The 18,101-nt window shown below is 40.1% G+C and overlaps 1 protein-coding gene and 1 non-coding gene across 7 annotated transcripts in view; one reads left to right on the top strand and one right to left on the bottom strand.

Annotated features, from left to right (window-relative positions):
- The window catches only part of FYB1 (FYN binding protein 1), a 142,589-nt gene that overhangs the window by 22,887 nt on the left and 101,601 nt on the right, over nucleotides 1-18,101 (top strand). The window lies entirely within an intron of this gene.
- On the bottom strand, nucleotides 3,935-4,007 carry TRNAA-CGC (transfer RNA alanine (anticodon CGC)). Its single transcript has one exon. It is a non-coding gene; the product is annotated as a tRNA-Ala (tRNA).

Raw genomic sequence — 18,101 nt, 5'->3', positions numbered from 1 at the left:
GACCTAAAGACAAAGGAGATAAAGACAGGTTGATATTAAATCATTAATTTATATCCTCTGAGTAGGGTTTTAACCAAATGCAGTTGACTGTGTTCCATTACTAATGCAAATAATCTCTGCCTCTAGGAAGTGTCTCATCTTTGTTCTAATCCTGTTTTCCCAATGACCTATTCACGTGAATATTTCCTACGCACAGCACCTGAGCTATCCAAAACAAAATTCTCTAAAGCAAGTCCCTTCCCTACCTACGTGGCTTCCATCAGCACCACCCAGCTTGTCTTGAAGAATGAAAGCGTTATAGTCATTTTTAACTCTTTCTTCCTTTCTTTCCTTATATCCGGGCTGGCACTAAGCACTTTAGTTCAGAATTTTTCCTGTCATATCCCACACAGGAAGTGATGATATTAGATTGATTGTGTAGACAAAAAAGGCTGCTTGTGTCTGGAAGTTATTGCCTTAGGTAAGTAACGTGTTCCTTATAGCTCCCAAGGCCTTTGTGGATCCGTATCTTAACTCACCTGTAACGCCTGGGCGCGGAGGCTGGGAAGTTCAAACTGAGTTCATTGTTTCTTAAAAATGTCTCGTATTTGCCCTTTATTTCCATTTCTGCAGCTACCATCTTAGTCAAGGTTATTATCTCATACTTGGATTCTTGTAACATCCTCCTAACTGCTTTCCTTGCCTTTCCCAAGTTTTGTCTCTGGTGGTGCCACTGACCCATCTACTCACCTGCTGCCTTTAATGAGCCTACAATTGTTCCGCATCACCAATGACAGTCAAACCTAGATTCTGTCAGGATTTCAAGGATAAGAAATTCAGTGGGCCCATCTTACCTGTTAAACTTATCTCCTATTCTTTCTTCCAACAACCTCTATCCAAGTCAAATTCACATGTTCCTTGTCTATCACCAACATCACCACATTTCCTCTATTTGTTCTGCTTCCGGAAGATCCTGGTGCAAGTAATTAATAGTCATAACAACTTAGTCTTGGAGTCTTGAGTATCTACTGTGTGTTAGGCTCTGGGCCATCCTTCGCAGCAATCTTTCCTGCTAGCTAATATTACTCCAATTTGATAGGTAAGAAAGTCAAAACTCAGGTTAAGTAACTGGGCCAAAAAAGAAAAATTGATTCAGGGGTGAAGAGTGAAGACTTCAGATCGCAGCCTAACTTCAAACAACACACTCTCTACCACCTTTGTCCAATGGGAATTTAGCTTCCTCTGTACTCACATTTCTTTCCAAACATCTAGTTTGGCAACTAAAAAATTGCTGTCACATGATACTCCTTTGATTGTTCTTTATTATTCTCTGATTCTTGGATTGTTATGTAGCTGTCTGCCTTTTTGTCTTTATCTGTCTAACTGTGCTGAGAACCTCTGACCACAAAACCTGCATCCCCTATAACTCTCAGGTGTTGCTATGTCTCTAATGGACATGACATCTCAATTTCTGCATTTTTGCCAAAGCATTATAGTTCCTTTGCCCAAGTACACTTCTTCCCACTATCTCCAAGGAACCAGATTTACATTAATGGCCTTTCTTTTCTGCCTTTGCTTTTACTCTTTTGCCAGTTATTTCTGGCTTGGCTTTCTAATTGATAGATGATTATAATATCAAAAAGCCCAAATGCCTTCTCTAGTCTATGACAGTCCAGACTGTCTATGTCTGTAAATGTCTCATTTAAAGTGACCAAGAAAATTGATGAGAGATTTAGTCCCATGAATCTTCTAGTGATTATTTCCAAATCTCAGGGCAGAGTAAGTAGTGAGTTAATCTTCTCATTAACCCAGATAAGCCTTAATATAAATGTACAATATGACTAATATAATTTAATACAAAAGTATCTTTTAAAATCCTATTACATGCCTAGAATTCATGTTGCTGAGAGGTTTAGAAAACAAAAGTGTGGTGTGTGGCTCTGATCCTCTAGAAGTGGGCTGTCCGATATTGCAGCCACCAGTCACATTTGACTAATTTTAACTAATTAAAGTTAAATAGAATTTAAAATTCAGCTCCTCGGTTCCACTAGCCACATTTCAAGTGCTCAACATCAGAATATGGTTAATGGCTACCACAGAGGACAGCACAGATAGAGAACATTTCTACATTACAAGAAATCCTATTGGACAGCACTTCTCTAAAAGTTTATCAATGGTTTGTTGAAAAACATATAATACGTTTGATGTAATTCATAGCAGCTGATGATATGTTAGCCATATCTTTCAATAAATAAGTAGCTACCATAAGTTAGGGTTTCATTCATCATTTATTCACTCAGTGTAAACACCTGGTGTCTAATGAGTGCTCAAAAATGTTTAACAGGTATAAATGTTTAACTTTATAAAATAAAGATGACAGCTTCTATGCAGACACTTAGTTATCTGGTATCATAATATTAAAAAAATAATGATAATGAATATTTAAGCTGCATAAAGAGAAACAAACTGTTCTATACACAAGTAATCTACATTTCCTGAATTCTGCCAAATTCTGAATGTAAATTGTGGCAAATTGTTGACACCCTCTCTGCCCCTGCTTGGACAGCTGTGGGTGACATCTGCATCAAATCAGCCAGAAGTTATTTATTTTCAAAATGTGCACTGACCTGCTTCTAAGCCCAAAGGGTAAAAATGTCACCTTTGTTCACTTCTCAAGAAAAATATTTTTAAGATCCTGAGCTGACTGTGAAAGGAAAAGCTGTTCCTTGGGGTGTTTTCCATAATTCCCTCTTCATTTCAAACTTTCTGACAGCCATCACTTCCTGTCTCTTTTCCTAGTTGTAATACAAACAGGAAAGCAATTCCATGGCTTCGCAAGCCAATTGGCCTCTTTCCTTCCGTGGAATTTAAATTGATTACTGAGTTTGTGTTTGTGAATGGTGTGACTTTGTGATTACCTGTTTGTATTTCAAGGACTGGGAGCTTCCTGGCATGATAGGACTGTTTGATTCAGTCTTACAATCTGATTACCTAGGACACGACCCCACAGGAGGCAACCAGTAAGTAGTTTTACATAAATAAGTTAACTAAGGTTAACAAATGTGACTCCTTGCCTGGAGTTAAATCTTTTACATCAATAATATTAATAATGAAGAAAATTAAAAGCAAAACAACCTCCATAAGTGATCTTTTTTCAGATTCCTCATAGTTCCATGCAAAATCAGACTATCTGACCTATGTGTGCTGTGGTCATGGGGCCATTATTTTATAGAAATAGGTGGGAAATTCTTCTGGAGAACCTAGAAACAAGCCTGGATGTTGTACATTTGGAGTGCACAGTTAGTTTACTTCGAGAATCAGCCACAGATAACCGGAAACCCCACGTCCCCTGGAAGTACATCTAGCTCATACAAAGCTACAGAAAGGCTAGAACAGCAGTTCTCAACGTGTGGCCTTAAGAGCCCTTGGGGATCACCAAGCCCCTTTCGAAGAATCCATGAGGTCAAAACCATCTCCATAATAATACTGTTATTCACCTTTTTCATTCTCTTTCTCTCATGGATGTTTGGTGGAATTTTCTAGAGATCCCATAATTATCTGAAAAGGCTGTTAAGATATTCTTCCCTTTTCCAACTACATATCTGTATGAGGCCATATTGTCATATATTTCAACCAAAACAATGTCACAACAGATTGAATGCAGACCAAATAAGAGAATACAGCTGTTTTCTATTACACCATACATTGAAGACACTTGCAAAAATGTGAAACAGTGCCACGCCTTTCACTAACATTTTTGTTCTGGAAAATATATTTTTCATAAGTGTTATCCATGTTAATATATAATAATTTATTGTCATTATTTTAAACAAACTATTAGATAAGTAAAAACTTTCTCAGCTATTACCCATATTAACAAAACTATTGAGGGTCCTCCAATAATTTTTTTAAAATTTTTGTGAGGAGGTAATTAGGTTTATTATTATTTTTTTAATGGAGGCACTGGGGATTGAACCCAGGACCTCAGGCATGCGAAGTATATGCTCTACCACTGAGCTATACCCTCCCCCCATCTTTAATAATATTTAAGCATGCAATGTGATCTGGAAACCAATGAGTTTGAAAACCACTGTACTACAATATGGTGAATACAGCTATAAGTTGAATGGGCTCCCAGACAATGATTAACTGAAGAAGGGAAAAAGCAGATGGAACCCAGTTTCTAAGCTTGGCCAGAAGCCTGCTAAAATGCTGACCATGGTTCTTCATCCAGTCAACTTATTCCCCAGAGCTCTATGGAGGCTGCATCTAAGTCTTACTTTACTCTCTTTTCCTAAATCAAGCCATTTATTTTCCCAGCCAAATAGTTGCTAGCTCTTTCCAGTTGCATACAAATTGTTTTGCTTCATAAAATATTTACTCTAAAATAATACACTTAGGATGGAAATGACAATTCAGTTTTAATTTGAGAACATGTTCGGGTCTGTTGGCAGCCTGGGGTGAGGTTGGACATGTGGTCACAGCACACAGATGTTACCTCTGATACCTGCTGAATCTGTGGGTTGTTGCAAAAAAAGAATGAGTAGACTGGTGCCCAACACAGCCACCACTTACTTTCCCAAAGGCTTATTAGTTGGTTTAGCTTCACATGATATTTTAGGTAATATGGGCTAATGATACTAGGAATGTTTATATTAAATTGTATTTGTATTCCTTGAAAAATTTTTGTTAGTAGTATATGATGTATATTTTATAATGTGCATAATATTTTATAGTTGTAGAATATATATATATATATATATATATATAATGCATAAAAATAAGTAAACATATTGGGTGTGTGAACTCAAAGTTCTTCTATTTTTTTTCTTTTTTAATTGAAGTATAGTCAATTATGATGTGTCAATCTCTGATGTACAGCACAATGTCCCAGTCATGCATATACATACATATATTCATTTCCATATTTTTTCCATTAGAGGTTATTACCAGATATTGAAAATAGCTCCCTGTGGTATACAAAAGAAACTTTTTTCTTTTTTTTTAATTGAAGTATACTCAGTTACAATATGCCAATTTCTAGTGTACAGTATAATGCTTCAGTCATATATATACATACATATATTTGTTTTCATATTCTTTTTCATTATAGGTTACTACAAGAGACTGAATATATTTCCCTGTGCTATACAGAAGGAATTTGGTTTTTATCTATTTTTATATATAGTAGCTAATATTTGCAAATCTCAAACTCCCGATTTATCCCTTTCCACCCCTTTCCCTCCCAGTAATCATAAGTTTGTTTACTATATCTGTGCATCTGTTTCTGTTTTGTAGATGAGTTCATTAGTGTCTTCTTTTTCTTTTTTTAGATTCCACATATAAGTGATATCATGGTATTTTTCTTTCTCTTTCTGTCTTACTTGATGTAAAATGACAATCTCGAGGTCCATCCATATTGCTGCTAATGGCATTATTTTATTATTTTTTATGACTGAGTAATATTCCACAGTATAAATATACCACAGCTTCCTTATCCAGTCACCTGTCAATGGATATTTAGGTTGTTTCCATTTCTTTGCTATTGTAAATAGTGCTGCTGTAAACATTGGGGTACATGTATCTTCAAATTACAGTTTTCTGCAAATATATGTCCAGGAGTGGGATTGGTGGACCATATGGTAAGTCTACTTTTAGTTTTTTGAGAAATCTCCATACTCTTTTCCATAGGGGCTGCATCAAACTACATTCCCACCAACAGTGTAGGAGGGTTCCCTTTTCTCCACACCCTCTGCAGCATTTATCGTTTGTACACTTTTTAATGATGGCTATTCTGACTAGTGTGAGGTGATACCTCATTTTAGTTATGATTTGCATTTCTCTGACAATTAGTGATATTGAGCATTTTTTTCATGTACCTATTGGCCATTTGTATGTCTTCATTGGAGAACTGCTTGTTTAGGTCTTCTGCCCATTTTTGGATTGGGTTGTGTTTTTTTTGTTGTTGTTGTTATTAAGTTGTATGAGCTGTTTATATACTCTGGAAATTAAACCTTTGTCAGTCACATCATTTGCAAATATTTTCTTCCATTTTGTAGGCTGTCTTTTTGTTTTGCTTATGGTTTCTTTTGCTGTGCAAAAGATTATAAGTTTAATTAGGTCCCATTTGTTTATTTTTCCTTTTATTTCTATTGCCTGCATAGACACCTAGGAGAACGTTGCTAAAACTTATATCAGAGAATGTTTTGCCTGTTTTCTTCTAGGCGGTTTATTGTGTCATGTCTTATATTTAAGCCTTTAGGCCATTTTGAGTTTATTTTTGTAAGGTGTGAGGGAGTGTTCTAACTTCATTGATTTACATGCTGCTGTCCAATTTTCCCAAGACAACTTATCGAAGAGACTGTCTTTTCTCCATTGAATATTCTTGTCTCCTTTGTCAAAGACTAATTGACCATAAATCTGTGGGTTTATTTCTGGGCTTCCTATTTTGTTCCATTGATCCATATGTCTGTTTTTGTGCCACCCTGTTTTGATTACTGCAGCTCTGATAAACTGATTATTTTTTATAGAGGAATGTAATGTCCATTTTAATAAAAACTGACTACTGAAGGGCATTGGTATTCTTGTGTGTATGTGTGTGTGCATGTTCTCAAATAGATATCTTTCAGTCTCCTTTTCTCAACCACTCTTATCTTTGGTTCAGAGAATGTTTACCACTCCTGATTGCTCTACGGGGATCCATTTCCCGAGAGCTCAGAGATAAGCCAGTTTGCTAACCTACTTCTCTGTGTTCCCATAGCTTCTCTTCTGTCTTGTATCCTGCTTACAATCACTTTTCAAGTCTCATTGCCCATGTGAAAATCTATTATTACTTGAGTGACCCAACATTACCTAGACTCCCCATTCACCACGGCTGACACCCAGCTGCACAGGGTGCAGCTGGGAATGGCTGACTCTGTGAGAACCTAGACTTTCTTTTCTCAGTTCCCCACTCAGTGAAGAGAAATACCTCTCTGTTCATCCATTCACCTCCCAGCCTTGCAAGAAGAATTTTGAGAATTATGTAGCCTCTGAGATCCTCCTTGTTAGCATTCTTTCTCCCATGGTTTACACTGTTGTCCTGCTCTCTCATCCCACCAAATCCTGCCCATGCCTCAAGCAGCATTTCAGGACCACTCCAGTGCAGACTAATTTCTCATGTCTGGACTTCTTATTGTGTACTTGAAATACACTACACTGTAATAATCATCCTACTATGAATTTTCCAAAACTGTGTTGTTTTTCCAAATAGCCTTGAGAGCAAAGATTTTTGTCTTATTCATCTTTGGCAATAGCACCTAACAGAATGCCTTATAGCCTGAAAGGTACTCGATACAGATGCAAAAGATTGACCCAACCTTTATTCCATACCTGCCATGTGCCAAGCACTGTACTGAGTGCTTTTGCATATATCACCTAACTTAATCCTTGAACTTGAGGGAAGGTGATCATCACTGAAAATGGTGAAGGGGTTTGTCTGAGTTAACACAGCAATCCGAGAGCAGCATCCGTTGGGGCTGGCAGCTAGAGCTGTTTGGCTCTGAGCTAAACACCATTTTCTATTTCCTCACACTGCCTCCTTAAGTAAATACCTCTCAATTAATCATTCTGACTCTTCATCATCTTTATCTTCCTCCTCTTCCTAATCAATATCATGATGCAGAGCGAGTATACGTTCCTTTTAAAATGAAAAGATATTTGTACAAGATTATGTTCATCATGGCTAGCCAGAGGCTGCCAGTCATCACCCCCCCCCCCTCCACTAGTCCTACAGCCCAGTAATTTCAAATTGCTCTGAGGAGTCCTGGGAATTCCAGTGAGACGCATCAGAGGGTTGGGGTAGGAAAAATGAGTTTCTGACATTCCTGCCTCTGCTGGAGTGACTTTAGTGTATATCTATCTTTAACACATTTCATTTGGAAAATTGTCTTCTATAGTTTTTAAAAATCCTGCAATCTGCTATAGGCTGATCTCAGACCTTGGGCGCTGTACTGCTCTAAGCACCAATCTGAGAAGGGTGGCCTAGTCACCAATCCCATGCTGTAGAGGCTGATGAAGGCTCCAGACACTGACACAGGCAGGACTACCCCGGAGCCAGCCGTGCAGCTGTCACACCTCAACAACTTTGTGACTTAAAGAACTCTGCAGAAATCTACATCCACCAAAATACTTCCTCTATTGGTCAGCTATGGCCATATTTGAGTCCCTACCCACAAAGCCTTGGATTCTAATAATTAGAAATCCAGAGGTAACTTATACTACGGAGGAAGAGCAGTGCACATAGGGATCCAAAGCCTGGGAGTTACGCCTGGCCTCCGTCGTTAATTTCTTGTGCCTGTTTGCCCACCCATGAAATGGAAAAGACAATCCCTGCCTCACACTATTAGTAGGTTTTCCGTAAATATTTTCTGAATTGATAGAGAGATGGGTGGATGGATGGGCAAGCAGGTGTACAAACGGTTGGATAGAGAGCCAACAAGCATAGGTCAAATTGTCTGACATGTAACTATACCACTTCCAGTATAAGCAAAAGGCCAGATTTAGTGGCTTAAAACAACACATATTTATGATCTTAGAGTTTCATAGGTCAGAACTCTAAAATGGGTCTCACTGAGTCAAAATCAAGGGTGTGGGTAGGGCTGTGTTCCTTCCATCTTCAAAGCCAGTAATGGCTGAAATAGAGTCTTTCTCATCAGCATCACTCTGACATCAGCATACCTGGCTCCCTCTTCCCTGTGTAAGGATCATGAAGTACATTGGGTCCACCTGGATAATCCAAAACCATCTCCCCAGCTCAAGATCCTTGACTTACTTCCCAGCAAGTCCCCCTTTGCCACGTAAGGTGACATATTTACAGTCCCAGAGATTAGACGCTGGACATCTTGGGGTGGGGGGTGGGTTATTTTGCCTACTATACTACAGGGCAGCTTTGATTATATTGGAAGTCCTCCAAGATAAGTCAGATTCTTGATCTTGACTAACCATTAGAATTATCTGGAAGCTTTAAAGGAAACAGGTTCTCAGGCACCTCACCCGAATACTACAGTTTATTTGGGCCACATGCGTCCGGCCACCAGCATTTGCTAAAAGCACCCCCAGATTATTCTATTGTGAAGTCAGATTTGAGAGCCACTGGGTGTATTTAAGAAAGTGTATTTGGGCCATCACACAAATTTAGGTCTGAGGACGTCTTCAGCCCCTTAGGTCACTCACTTTACTTCTTAATCTGGGTGCCCTTATCTACAAAATGGGCATAGCAATCATGTGAGTACTAGATTAGATATTATATACAAAATCTGTGTGCCTCGCCTGGAATATGTTAATCTCCCAATAAAAAGTAGCTATAATTATCAATTTTATAGAGCAGACCAAATTACACCTGAAAGTTATGGCAAACACAAATATCAAAAGTGAATCTCTAAGAATATACCCCAAACTCACCCATCTTGATCAGACTTCAAGGAGTTTAGGGCTCCCACTAATTCTGCTTAGATTTCCTGTAAACTGATATGGTCCAGGAGAGTTACTAGTTCCTGTTGTCCTTCCGTTTGGTTCTGGGTGATGTCTGGTTTCTCCTTGAGTTTTCTCCTTTTACAGACTCTCCCTTCACACTGCAGTGCCCCCAGGACAAATTAACTTAGTGTTACATGCACACAGCCAGTTGTCTCCAGACAGGATAGTGTAAACTCAGTCCCATCCCAACAAGGTTCATGGTCCTACTGGTGTTTTAAGTCCTTCCTTTAGCAAGAGTATCAGCTCCTGTCCTCTAGAAGACTCGGTTCACCACACCTGGGATCCAAATCCCAGAATCTTTCCATCAGCGCCAGCCCCATCCCAGCCCAGGAGGTGGGACACTCAACCCAGTCCCTGTGTGTCAGCCATTCCCTGTCCTGCACTGCATAACGTCACCACCAGACAAAGCTCCCTTCCTATCCTGTTTTATTTTCATGCATTGCTGAGGATTAGAATAGGCCAAAAGAAACTTTATAGTGAGAAATGGCTCTATTTAGCTAAGATCCCAAAGGAGTCATCAATTGTAGTACTATGAATGTTTTTAAATTTTATGAGCTTCCAAAATCAAAAAAGAGGGGAGATGACATCATAAGTGAGGGACTTTGCTTTATTAGCTTCCAGAGTCAGAAAAAAAGAGAAGGGAAATTATATCATACATAAGAAAGATCTTACACATTTTTTTGTCTCATGTTTTGCCTTGCTTGGCTCTTTCTTTTACTGATGGGGAATTAAAGGGAAATCCCGTATCAAAAAACAGTGACCCTGGGGATTTAAATTTAAAATCTGCGGTTCTTTGTCTTCAGGAAAATTAGGGTTTGTGATTCTACTTCCTCTTCCTTCAGTCAAGAGACAATATTTCTAAAGTTCACACATCCATGGTATAGGACACTTGTGGAAATCTTTGTGTCCTGTGTAAGGTAGAAGTAACATTTTGATTTTTTGTTTTTGAGAAATTTTTAAAATAGGGGGAGGAAAAAGCACAAAGTAGTAATAACTATCAACAAAAAATTAATCAGTCTAAGAAAGAAATGAAACATGTTATTTGAGCCAGATTAGAGGATTATAACCTGGGAAAAGCACCTCAGAAAACTCTGAGAACTGTTCTGCCGGTTGGAAATCAAGGCACAGTTACATAAGTTTTTTGAGACCAAGGGCTGTACATCAAATGACAGATTATTGACAGTTTACACAATCCAGATCTAAGCATCATCCTGGTGGGTCATGTGACCCCTTACAAGATCAAGAAGGAATGTTATCTTTTAAGGAGTTGTTTTGTTGATGCTAGGAGAACGTTGCTGTTTGTGGTTGAGCAGGTGTTCCTATCAATGGGGGAGGTTTGGTGGATGCACAGTGCAGATACACAATGCAGTGCGGGGAGAGGAGGTCAAAGGGAAGAAAAGAATTTTTTATGTTTAAATTTTTCTTGTCATGCCATAAAATATGAATTTTATGCCACATGACAAACACCAATGGATCCATCACCAAGAGTTTTGTCATGTTTGTATGAAATCTTTTCTAAAATGAAAAGAATAAATAGTATCTATAAAGTTGAAATCACTTATCTTTCCTCCTCAGGCTTATTTCCCAACACTGCTTCCCAAAGACAGTCTCCGTCATGATTTCACTGTGATTCTCTTGGGGTTACTTCTTTACCTACCAGCCAGGGTGCATTCTGCTCATCCTGACCTATATGGCCAGGACTCCAAATCCCAGCAGATGGAGACAATGATGGCTCAGGTTGAGTCACTCATTGCTGCTGACTGGATCCTTCACCTCCTATCCTGATCTGGCCACTGATCTTGGAGATTCACAGTAGGCTTTGTGTGTGTCCAGAACAGACACAGCCTACATGGTGGGCCCAAGCCTTCTGTTCCCCGGTTCCCACTTGGTCTTTTCAAGATGAAAGGACTTCCCCCAACAAAAGACACTTCAGGTCAGTCTTACTGGATTCAAGAGACACAATCCTATAAGGAGAAGCCAGGAGGAGAATTTCAAGGGCTCTTGACTTTCCTCTCATGGGTTGCAAATCAAACACCTCCTCTGGCCCGGTAGGTGACTTTCATGAGCCAAGTGGTTATGGCAAACTACATAGGCTCCGTGAAACTCCGGCTACTTGTTTTATCAGGAAATCAGACTTATCAAGGAAAGCCACAAATCTGAATGAATATGTAATATCACTCTAGTTTTCCCATTTCCCCATTTTTTTGTATTTAAATTTTAAATCCTTCGAAAAGCGTAAACAAAAGTACAGCAGATAACTCTATTCCCGTCACTGGATTCACCCAAATGCTAACATTTTGCCACATGATATGTATGCATATAAATGAGTTCCTGAATCATTTGAAAGGAAGTTGTGCAGATCATGACAATTCTTCCCTAGAAATTTAAGCATCTACCTTCTAAGAATAAGGGCATTCTCTATTTTAACCATAACACCATTATCACCCCTAAAAAAAAGTAACAATGGCTTTATCATTTAATTGCCCGTATTGAAATTTCTCCAATTGTCCCAACATTGTTTCATAATTTATTTTTGTTCAACTCAGAATCTAATCAAGATTTACATATTGCATTTCATTGCCATATCTCTTTGGTACCTTTTTAATCTAGAGGAGTTTCCTTCTTCTTATATTTTTCAAAACTATTTTTTTGTTTCATTTTTGCTATTTTTTAATTGAAGTATAATCAATTACAATGTTGTGTCAATTTTTGTGTACAGCATAATGTTTCAGTCATACGCATACATACATATATTCCTTTTCATTATAGGTTACTGCAAGATATTGAATACAAGTCCCTGGGCTATACAGTGGAAACTTGTTGGTTATCTATTTTATATATAGTAGTTAGTATCTGCAAATCTTGAACTCTCAATTTATCCCTTCCCACCCCATTTCCTCCCTGGTAACAAGAGGTTTGTTTTCTATGTCTGTGAGTCTTTTTCTGTTTTTTAAATAAGTTCACTTGTGTTGTTGTTGTTGTTGTTGTTTTAGATTCCACATGTAAGTGATACGGTATTTTTCATTCTCTTCATTTGCATCAAAAATATTTTAATTGTTGGTAATGAATATGATTTTAATGAATTTGTGTATGCATGTGTACTCACCACATACTCACACATAGGCAACAAAAGTAGGTTCAAAGGCCAGCTTCATGCTGTGGGGTATCTCTCTGCACCCAGGTATAGTCTGTCAAAGGTCTCACTTCCAAAAGCATAGTCAACATGATGGTCTTTGTCTTGGCCCCGTATTAGTACATTCACTTATCAGGCGTGGAAAGATGAGAGAGAAAAATTCCTTCTCTCGTTGCTATTAACTTTCAGCCTTAGCACTGATACTGTGCTAGCCTCTGAGAATGAATTAGATGAGAGTCACCTGAGAGAGAGCGACTTAGAAGTGCAAGTGGCTGGGCTCCACCCCAAACCTACTCAATCTGGAATCACTCTTATTTTAAAAGCACCTCTGTCACTCCTCAGAGCACTAAAGTGCGAGGGCTACAGTTCTAAACTCACACAGATAAATTAAGGGTCAGGCCCTGCCCCTGGCAAGTTCTAGTGGAACCGTTACCCCAAAAGGTAAAGACCCCAGTTCTTGTCATACCGGAAGTGTAAGTTTACAGTCGGGAGACGGTACGCTCCTGCGTAGCAAAAGATTTTAAAAGATTTATTTAGAAAAGGAAAAGTACACCCCCAAGAACAGGAGGCGGGCTGATCCAAAGGAGGAAAGGCAGTGGTTTTGGTCTCCCCTTTCTCTTACACTCTCACTTGGAGGTGGTCTCTTGATTGATTGTCAGCTCTTGTCCCTGGAACGCTGAGTCATGTCTGGTCCCTTTGCGCATGTCCTTACCCAGGGTGTACACAGAAAAACCCAACGTGGGGGAGCAGGGGGAACTAAACTGCAGTGTTAATTATAATACAGTGAACACTGGGTCATGTCCCATTAAGTCCTTTCTGCTACCACACAGTTGTGGCTGGCGGGGTCTCACCGGTTTCTTGCCAGCACTCATGTAGAAGTAAAGTCCTTATGCTGGAAGCAGGCATGCCGCCATCTTCCGGCCCATCCTCCCTCTCCTCCACCTGTCTGCCCGGGGCCCCCACCTGCCTAACTAGCTAACAGAACCAAGACAGGAAACGTTACCACGGGAGGCAGTAAGTACTCTGGAAGCCCAGAGGGAAGGTCAGAGAAGGCGTTGGTTGGGGAGGTGAACTCTGGAGGCTGAAGGTGAAGGCGGGGTTAACCAGATGAAGAGGAAAGGGAAAAGTATGGAAGTGAGAGACACAGAAATTACGCTGTGTGCACCTGGAGGTGTGGCAAGGTCTGACGAAGGAAAGCCCTGCACACCAAGTTAAGGAGTTTCCATGTATATTTTTTTCTGAAGGGTTGGAGAGCCACTGAAGTGCTTTAAGCCACCATGATCCAGTTGATCAGAGGAAGGGCATGCTTGACAGGCCTGAGAAGAGAGCACTTAGAGGCAGAGCAGCTCTGTAAGAGGCCACTGCAGCTACTGAGGCAGGAAGTGATGAAGGCAGTGGAACGGGGGACAGCGGGATTCAGGAGACACTTGGGACAGGAGCACCAGGACGTGTGGTGGAGATGTGAACTTGGGAGTCAGAGGAGAGAGACTAAAACTGATCCTGGACTCATGCTTCAGTCTTGTGTGTTTGGGTGACTATGGTGCCTGTTGGACATTCAGGTGATAATGTCCCTTTGGTGGTTACCTGGTCAGGAGAGCAGAACCAAGAGCCTCAGACCCAGGAAAGACCCAGGAGAAGCGATGCAGCTGGGGCAGAATGTGGTGAGGAGTCAGGCTTTGGCTCCAACAGAGGGCTTGGCTGGATTCACCTGCTAAAGAAAGGAGCTGATAAACCCATTTGAATGGGTGGAACCAACCAGTAGGGAACACTGGTTTTGTTTGTGTTCCTGTGCCCTTTGCCTTCCACCAGTGCTATGATTTCCTCTCTCCACTCTTTTCTCTAGTGGTCTCCACAGTGGAGGGCCCTCCAAAGGAGGCTTCAAGACAGTTTATTGAGCATCAAGAGAAATTGTTAAAAATGTTTTTAACAAATCTCATCTTTTCTATTTTTGTTTATATTATAAATCATAATGCATAAACTATATTCCCAAAGTAATATATATGTGTGTGCATCTAGATAGTTAGACAAGATTCACCAAGAATTACCCAGATATCAGGCACACATGCTCAAATATATTTTATTGCTAGCTATATGCAATGAAAAATCTTGAGTGACCACGCTTCCGTGTGACAGAACTCAGGAAAGGAGAGATTCCAGAGTGAGAAGTGAGGACGTAGGTTCAGGTCTTGCATGTTCACTACTCAAAGGTTGCTGGTCTCTTTCCAAAGGTTCTGCCCGCTGATAGAACCCCACGGGGCAGAACCCTCAGAAGTTGTTCAAGTCACTTGTACCTTTGCCTCTTTTGAATGCATTTTTAGAACCCAAGAAATTGAGAGTTGCAAAAATCTTTAATGTTGATCAGCTAAATTTCTGCTTTCCTAAGAAGCAACAAAAGGTAGGTTAGAGAAGAAAGTTGGTGTCAGAGGGAGAAAGAGCCTGGAGCCTGTCCTGAATCTTGCAGGTTGTAATGTTTCTCTGATTCATGTGCAAGAGTTTTGAGGGGAAGGAAGGGAAGTAGCTCTTAAAGTCAAAGAAAAGAAGCACAACCTCTTTCTTGGCTTCTCTCCTATGTGATCCATCCTCATCCTGATCACCAGGGTGTCTGGACACAGGGTGGTTTCTGACAGCAGGCAGTGAACTCCTTCTAGGAATACGCATCTCTGAGAGCCTGTGGTCATCGGACGTTGTTGGCTTAGAGACAGAAGTCCTGACACCAAGTGGATGTCAGTAGGGCGAAGGAGAGCTTTCGGAAGGGCGTGGACTCATTTGTGCTTCATGTCCTGCTCCTTAGTCTGGAGCAGTGCGATGCTTGGGCTCCCGTCCACGGCACTCCTGTGCTGCAAGGGCAGAAGGTTGAAGCCCGCCGCATCGTCTTCACACTACACCCAGATCCTCCTGGGAAAGGAAGCCGTCAGGATAGCGCTAAGGCCTAGCTCTAGGCCAAATTATTTTCATTCCCGAACACATTCATGATTTGTTTTCTGAATAAGTCACTGGAGGCTCTGTGTGGCACAGCAGGGATGGCGGAGCCACCAGGACCAGGTCATGTCTCCTGGATAAAGGGCTGGATTGGCCATTGGCTTTGTGGCACTTACTCCTTTAAGAACCAGAATATGAACTTTATCATTTTTAAATTGACGGGAAATGCATATTATAATTGTAAAGTGTAAGAACAATAATATGGATCATACTTTACTTTAGAAACAGAAAAGCAAGCACGTTCACAAGCCATAAGTATAAACAGGCCAATGCTGTAAATAGTCATTATATCAACCAGACAAAGCTGAAGTAAAAGGCTCCCAACTTGGGGTACAGGTGAGGATGGGACGAGACAGGGACAGTAGAAGAATTTGTCTGGACTAGAGAGACACAAACTCTGACGTCCTTCTAAATGGGTATTGATTTGGGTAGTAATGAGCTGACTTCTTCAATCCTCATCCCATAAGCACCCCCCTCCACTCACTAATTTTCCTTTTATGGTGCTTTATTTCCTTGTGTTATGCAATAGAATTGCTCAGGATGGGGAAGAAAAAGCCTTGTATTCAAGTCCACAAAGAATGAGCTATTCATTGAGACCTTCATCATTTGCCTAGAATTGCCCTTGCTGGGGGAGGGACAAGCCCTAAACATTTCATAAAACATCCAGAAGCACTGAAGTGTGAGCCATGGTTCTGTAGCCGGTGTAATGTAAGATCTAACATTTGATGTAAGAAACCTTTGAATGATTTTATTTTATTTTGTGGTTCAGGTTTCCTTGTACTTTATGAAAAGCTTTAGGGAGTAGCTGCAAAAATAATGAAAAGTAGATATTCAAATTCTAACCCCATATTACGTTATTGCTTTAAAAAAAATGCAAGTAATTCTTTCCAACTCCACCTTCTGTTAACACCGTATCAAAGGAATGACATGTGAAGACAAATACGCACCTCATATTTTGTATTCTTTCCGTTAAACGAAGGGGGAAACTGCTACTGCTATGTGGTGTCTTAAAAGTCTTATGTTAAACTGCTGGTTCAGAAAATTGGTCACATATATCCAGAGTCCAGAAAATACATGTAGCCAGGCTACATATATCCAAGTAAAAGAGGTTTATTATACCAAAAACAGTGCTCTTGCTCTTACATCTATTGATTATAAGCTAAATAACATAGAGGACACGGGGAGAACCAAATGGGATTTTTATCATCATTACTATGTTATTGTTATCAGATAATAATAGATCGTTGCACATATTTTCCTTTATGAGGAAAGACTTTATAAAAATAGAAAACAATTTCATGTGTATTATTACATCATGATAAGATCAGCCCCAGATAAGATAGATGTGGGTAAGGGTCACAAGTGTCTACCCTTCCATTTATTTCAGGAGCACAGTATCATGTCACTAGACTGGCCTCGTGGCTTTTTATTTGTTTTTATGAAATCTTCAAAGCTTTTCAGACACTACCAGTAAGCCCAGCTACCACCCAAATCTAATAAAACGTTTCATTTTTTCAGTAAAATCTTTCTAAATCTTTTCAGTAAAATATTTCTTCTCCCCTCTTTTTGGAAGGCAAAATTTATTTTTACCCCTCAGAGGTGTAAATTGCTAGACTCATCTTCCCCTGGGATAAATGCATGAAAAAAGCTGCAGTCCCACCCTTAAAGAGCTAAAGGTCTAGAGGGAGAGACAGACTCGTCTCCAACAATTGAAAGGTAGCACAGAAGCCAAAGGAAGGATGCCTTCTCCAGTCTTCGGGGACCGAGATCGGAAGTTGGTGATAAATCTACACGGGGCTTTGAGGCATGAGTAGGAGTTATGCAGGTGAAAAAAAAAAGAGAGGAGGTATATCGCATGAAGACGGGGCACATTCTGGGTCTTGGCAGATTTTCTTTTGTTTTTGGAATCAGAGGGAGTTTGGTGGGGGCAGAAGAAACGTAAGACTGACTTTTAAAAAATTGACATTTTTCTCCTCTCTCTCTCCCTCATAACCATACCAGTAAAGGATGGTAAAGCTGCTTCCTGGTGCCAGGGCCCAGCCTCCTTCTAACTCTGGCTCTGCCATCACTAAGGTATTACCAAGCCTTGGTCATCAAAGAACAGAAAAGCTCCGCCCTCACAGCAGGGACAGAGGCTGGCTGGCCCCAGCTTAAAGCACTACCCAGAAGTCTATAAAGCTCTTCGGCCTTGAGTCCACTGGCCAAAACTCAGTCATATGGTCACAACTAGTGGCAAGAGGGACTAGAAAATGTCCTGTTCAGTGTAGTCATGTGCCTGTCTAAAAAGCAAGAACCCTCTTACTACAGAACGGGCATTCCAAGCTTCTTCTGCAAAGGGCCAAATGGTAAATATTTTAGGACACAAACAGTCTTTGTCATGTATTGTTATTGTTATTCTTCATCATCTTCTTTGTTTTCCTTACAACTCTTTAAAGAACTTGAAACCCATCCTTAGCTTGAGGTGCTGCAAAACAGACCATAGGCCAGATTGGGCACA

Source organism: Camelus bactrianus, chromosome 3 (assembly GCF_048773025.1).
Source record: "Camelus bactrianus isolate YW-2024 breed Bactrian camel chromosome 3, ASM4877302v1, whole genome shotgun sequence".
NCBI lineage: Eukaryota > Metazoa > Chordata > Mammalia > Artiodactyla > Camelidae > Camelus > Camelus bactrianus.
This window is presented reverse-complemented; position numbering and strand designations above follow the sequence as displayed.